This window comes from Melozone crissalis, unplaced genomic scaffold, assembly GCF_028551555.1.
Source record: "Melozone crissalis strain CALT ecotype California unplaced genomic scaffold, PUWL_Pcris_2 ptg000042l_1, whole genome shotgun sequence".
In the NCBI taxonomy this organism is placed as follows: domain Eukaryota; kingdom Metazoa; phylum Chordata; class Aves; order Passeriformes; family Passerellidae; genus Melozone; species Melozone crissalis.
The window spans coordinates 11,484,560-11,490,559 of NW_026535820.1; the positions used below are offsets into that span (position 1 = coordinate 11,484,560).

Here is a 6,000-nt window from a genome sequence, read left to right on the forward strand (position 1 = left end):
CCATAAAGAAGTAAACCACATAACTCACAGAATGAGAACTAAGACACTCCAGACATTAAAACCTGTAGAGACACAGATCTGATGCTTTTATTCAAAACTTATCTTCAGGGAGGAACTCTACACATGCATCACTGCCTGTTTTATTACTTGAATAAAAATTGCATTGCACTGACCAAACTCTTCACATAAATGTTTGCCATTTGATAACCAATTAGATAGTTGTGAGAAGAACTGTTTGTGAATTCTGCTGCATTCAGGGACATACAGCTGCAATACCAACTGCTAATAGATACAGGCAGACAGCTGTGAGTGAAGAAACCTAGAGCTGCAAGACAACTGTAGAGCTGATGATTTTCCCCTCCTTTTTCACTTGAAAAAAATCTGATTAGCATAGATTAGTTCCCAAGGCCTGTTTAAAATATCTATAAAATTATAGGAGATAGAGCAAAGCTCTTTCAAGCATAATTCTAATGACTTTACTTCTTTAGGGGTCAAAAGCAAGTCAAAGAAAATCAATGCCCATTTGTGTTGTTGAAGCTGAAGCATACAGTTCATTATTCAGAACTGTTAAAAGAGTCAATCAAAAGATTTTGGCATACAGAGAAACTAGAAAAAGCTATCTCACATAATTATGAATGAATATATATTTAGAAAATGCAAACCAGCAAATTATTTTAGAAACAATTCTGTAATTAAGAATCAGTGCTTGGTATTAAGACAAATATTAACGGCTACATTAAGTATGAATATCAAAATTTTTAAGTAGTTTTAAATATTCCCAAGTTCTTAGTATTATACCTGTTGAAATCAATGACATTTTTACACTAAATTCAAAAAACCAGCAAAATAGTCTTTACACCAAGAAAGAATCAGAGGACATGATTAGTATCACTCATGACAGTCTGTCATTTGTACAAGATGATGAAATTGCCTTTAGTTTTTGACAGAAAGCAGAAGAAATATGAATGTCATAAACAGCATTCCCATTCTCACTTCTTTATGGTTAGCTGTTTTTAAAATAAATTTAATACAAAAAGTGCAGGGGAAAAGGCATGTGTGTTTTTTTTTTTTTTGTTCAAATAGCTATTATTCACACTTGAATCTTGAATAATTTAACCAAAAAGCAATATAAAATTTACTTAAAATGCCATTTCGAACATCTTCAAGATGAAACCAAGTACACTGTTCACTGTTCACATTGAGAATGAACAAAAAATAAAATAAAGCCAAACTTCAGAATAAGCTGCTGAATAAATTGTTCCTCCTCTGGTGTTATCTCAAAAGCTCCAAGCAATGAACACTTCAGAAGTGCTTGATGTTTGTCACTTTAAAAGCACACCTTTGAACCAAAATCTCAACCAACCAAGGAATGAACATCCAAATCTAAGAGCAAGGAACAAACCTCATAGAAAAAATTAAAAATTCATCCCTGTTCCCGATGATAACCACCTGCAGAATTGAGCAATCAATCAACTGCACCCATAGCATCCCTTGAAGCCATGAGTTCTTTCACAGACTCAGTACCCATGCCAGTAGTAAAGCATCAGTGCCTTCACTGAACCACATCTTACACAGGAATTTCAGTGGCTATATATATATTACATATATTTATATATGTCAGTCAAAACTATTGCTACTCTCACATAAGTATCACAGTGAAGAACTTTTATGGTTTTGCCCAGTACTACCCAAAATAAACCACAGAATGAACCATAAAATTAATCTCATCCTGAACACTCTTCTTGATTAGTTTTTCTCTACTCATTACTTAAATAAATTGAAGAGAGCAAATCCCCAGGAAACAACCCAGCTCTTGGCTGCTGCAGCACCAGCTCCATCACACAACAGAGTGTTCCACCTCTTTTGGCCAATCCAAGCTAATTACTGAAGAGAAGGCTTAGACAGTGACAGCCACAACTGAAAAAAGCTTTGTTTCTGTATCACATAGCTCCCCTTCTTCATAAGGGGTAGGCAGATCGCCTACTAAATCAATCTCTCAAGATAAATAATAATTTCCTCCTTGGATAATTAAATACATGAGTGAATTTCCCTGGATGTGTCTCCACTGCATTCCCTGGTGTTGATTACAGCTATATCTTTGAGACATGACCTGTTTTGAGTTCTGCATTTTTGGTTTTTTAATGTATGCTTTCTCTCTTTCCTCTGATATGCAACAGGAATGCAGAAAATCTAGGTTGGCCACAACAACAGAAAGGCTTTCTGAGGCTTCCAGTTATGGCAGACAAAACTGAGCAAATACAGAAGTTTGTCTGTGTAACAATGCTGAGCCAGTGTCACAGCATACTGCCAGAGGTACACGTTGATGCAGCAGACTCATGTTGGGATTCAACCCAACCACACTCAGGCCTCTCTCTGGAAACCTGAACTGAAAGCACACCCATGGGAAGGGCTAAGAAACATGAAAAATTAAATCCTTTTGATGTTTCTTACCATTCACAACACTTTAGCTTTTTAACAGTCAATACAAGCAGACCTGGTGATGACTATCAGAAAGAAATGATGGCAGCTCAGGCACAAGGACCAGTGCTAAGTTACAAGAATGAAGAAATGGTAGTTGAGCACTTCAGAAGGAAGAACTGAGAGCAGACCACAGCTCTTGTTTGTTTGTCTTAATATTCAATCTAAGATGAATAAATAGAAATTACACACACAACTGGGTTGGGCTCACTAGAAAAATCACACTTAATTGGTGGTGGTTTTAATTTTGCTTACAGGTCTTTCTGTCAGTTCACAAAAGCCATGCCCAAAAAGCATGACTGAGAAAACATGAAAAAATTAAGAAAGAAAAACAACTTCTGAGCTTGCCCTGAAATTTCTGAATCAAGGTCAACATTCTTCTCTAGTGAAGAGATTTACATAGAATTAAAACAAAAATGCATACTATAAAGTTGAATATAACGTACTTTGGAAACATCTGATTCAAAAGATACAAGCCAAGTGGAATACAGATCATTAAACAGGATTCTAGAACAGCCTTACAATGAAGTGTGTGATAGCCACTCCTGAATTTTTAAAATTAAGAACTGCATACATTGTGAAATAAAGTATTCCTATGCAGGAAGGCTTTCTGACCAAATAAAAGAAAAAGAAATGTGTGAAGGTAAAGGAGGTTGATTAATATCTTAAAAGTGGATGTTTTTTATGATGTCTTTAAAAACCTCAAGTCTTACCTTCCCCTTTCTTTTTGAGTTTCTAACAGAAAAAGCAACATTTACTTTTTTTCTCAGACCTTGTTAAAACTCTGTTCTTTAGCCATGTAAAAGAGGGGAAATCTGACTATAAGTGAAAGTCTAGAGCACCATGTCCTTTAATTCAGTGATGGGGGCCGTCATTAGATTATCTTATGGCTATGGGACAAGACACGGCAAAAGCCAAATGATAAATCATTAAATTATGTTTTCTTCTTCTCCAGGCAAAGAGTGAGTATAGCATTAGATTAGTTTGAGAGACTAAAAAGGAAGAAGTCTGCAACATGCATCACAAGTGACAAAGCCAATACAATTTTTAAACCCCGTTTATTCATATTATCAGGCATAAACACTTACTTATGCGAACTGTGGAAACCTCGAATGTAATACATAGCCCAAATGAATTCCAGACTAGTGCATGCTTCAGTGTTTCATGTTCTCCCTTGCACATGCCTAGTGAAAGCCTGCCACTCTGCAACAGAGGAAGGAATTACTACAACAGAACCACAGGCAGACTTTGCCAGAAACTATACTTTTTTTGATATGAGGCAGAATAAGCTGAGTGTTTTAAGTAATGGATAGGTTTGCATCCCACTGTCTAGCAACAGTTATTCTAATTGTGTTTCACAGCTTCATCAGAGAGACAGAAATATGAACATTCTCCATAAATTGCACTGAAACAAATGACACTCCCTCCAGGCAGATCACCTTCCACCATTAAGGGAAAGGATTAGTTTATCTTTCAGCTTTAAACTTGAGTTAGCTGCATGTTCACCGTACTGACATCCCAACACTTTTAATTCTTATCATGTCAATCTTGCATCTACGTAAAAATGTGTATTTCAGTGCACAAAAAGATCTCCTGCTGCTGACATCTGAAAGTGCATTAACCTGGGAAGCCTTGAGATTTCCACACACACCCACACACTCCTTTCAGTACAGATCTCACTGATTAGAGAACGAAATATCCAAAACTCAACAGACATTTCACACACAGTGGCATTTCTGCAGAAACATACATTTCCAACACCTCAACTTTTACTTTCATCACTATTAGCAAGTTATTTTCCCAAGTTATTTCCTACACACATACCATGCCCAGTGCCCCTGCTGAAACCACCACATTCCCTGAAACTGAATGAGCTCCTAGTGAAACATCAGAGCTTAGCTGTAAATATGCGTAAATACTTTTATTCTGTTCCACTTTCATGTTAGAATACAACATGCATCAAGGTCACTGTAACAGATTGCAGTTTTCAGGCTCATAGAGAAGATACTGAAGAAATTAGTAACAGCAAACTTAATTACACATTGTCTAAAGTTCTGCCTTCTCCCAGACCTGCCCAGCATTCGCATCTCTATTCCCTGCATTTCAGAGTCAGGTCTTTTCACAGGTACGGGAAGGCAGGCAGGCAGCTTAGCTTAAACGCTGTCACCGCTTAAAGGTGAACAGAACTCGTTCTTTGCAGCGTGACCGGTCTGCCCTGTGCTCTCCCGGTTTTCAGCTACAGATTACAGCCCCATGGGCCTCTTCCTTTGAAGTGGAGTTCCTCTGAGAGAAGAATTAGTCCCCTGCCTGCAACCTGTCCTCCATACACTGAAATAAATTACAGTCAACTTTTCCCTTCATTGCCATGTCAAGTGTAGCAATAAACACCCACAGGCTACAAGCAAACAAACAAGGCTGGACGAACCTTAACCTCACAGCAAGAGCATCTCAAGGAAGAACACCAGGCAGGGTTTAAGAAAGTTAAGGGCATAAAAATCAAAACTCCGGGTTCACTATCTGAATCCATAAGTGCGTATGAAAGGCTAACATGCTTCTTGCCTCTCTCCCACAAGAAGCACTGATGGAAAGCAATTAAGGGACTCCTACAATTTAGTTACAGCTCAGCAAAGAGGAGAAGGCATTTTACATTATGAAATGCCTGAAAAAAAGGCATCATCCCTTACAGTTGCAGAAGTGGGAAGCATTGGGACACGGAGCTGCCTTCCCGGCTATGCACCGCGAGTGCGCCCGCGGCGGACTCCGGCAGAGTTGGAGCGGGGCTCCCCTGCAATCCTGGCCACCAATCCCCCGCACCTCAACCCCCGAGAACTGCTGCTGGCGGCGCCGCCGACCATCCTGCCTCCGAACCGGCAGCAAGCGACCAGCAGCTGCAAAAAAAAAGTCACTCGAGAACGAAGGAAACGCAGCGAAAAGGAAGCAAGAGCTTACTTGCCTATACAGCACCGCCGGACGACCTCCTCGCAGCTGCGAAACGCTGTGCCGCTCGTCCTCCTCCCACCGCTCCGTGCTAGTTCCAAAATAATTCCTCCGGGCGCCGGCACATCCCCGGGCTCAGCCGAGGAGCGCAGGGAGCCCGGCCGCCTCGCCCCCCCGCCCGGTGCCCATGGTGTCAGCCACAGCCCCGGCAACTCGCGCTCCTTCCCGCCGGCGCTACCTCGGGGCGGGCCGCCGGCTAACACGGCATCGCACCCCGGCCGCCGCCGCCGGCTCGAACTCCGCCGCCGCGCTCAGGGGGAGCGTGGGGCTCCCCGCGCCCTTCCCGGAGACGGAGCGGGGGCGCCGGGCGGGGGCGTGCGGGGAGCAGCGCCGCCCCTCCGCGGCTGCGAGCGGCCAGGCGCGGCGAGGCGAGGGGAGGCGAGGCGGCGCGGCGCCGCCACCGCGGCCGCAGCCAGGCGCGGCGATGCCGGCCCCGCCCGGGACCCCCGCCCGCCCCCCCACCGCTCCCGGGGCGCTCCGTAACGCCGCCCCGCTGCCGGCGCCACCAGATCCGGTGACGCGCAG

At 42.7% G+C, this 6,000-nt stretch overlaps 1 protein-coding gene across 2 annotated transcripts in view; it reads right to left on the bottom strand.

The window, feature by feature from the left end:
- SNTG1 (syntrophin gamma 1) overlaps window positions 1-5,753 on the bottom strand; it is a 311,971-nt gene extending 306,218 nt beyond the window's left edge. Inside the window, exon 1 of one of the 2 annotated variants that reach the window (XM_054284649.1) lies at window positions 5,432-5,753. The gene's annotated coding sequence lies outside the window, so the exon portion shown is untranslated. Of the gene's footprint in view, window positions 1-5,427 lie in introns of both variants that reach the window. The other variant, XM_054284651.1, reaches the window with a different exon arrangement.
- Window positions 5,754-6,000: the final 247 nt, after the last annotated feature.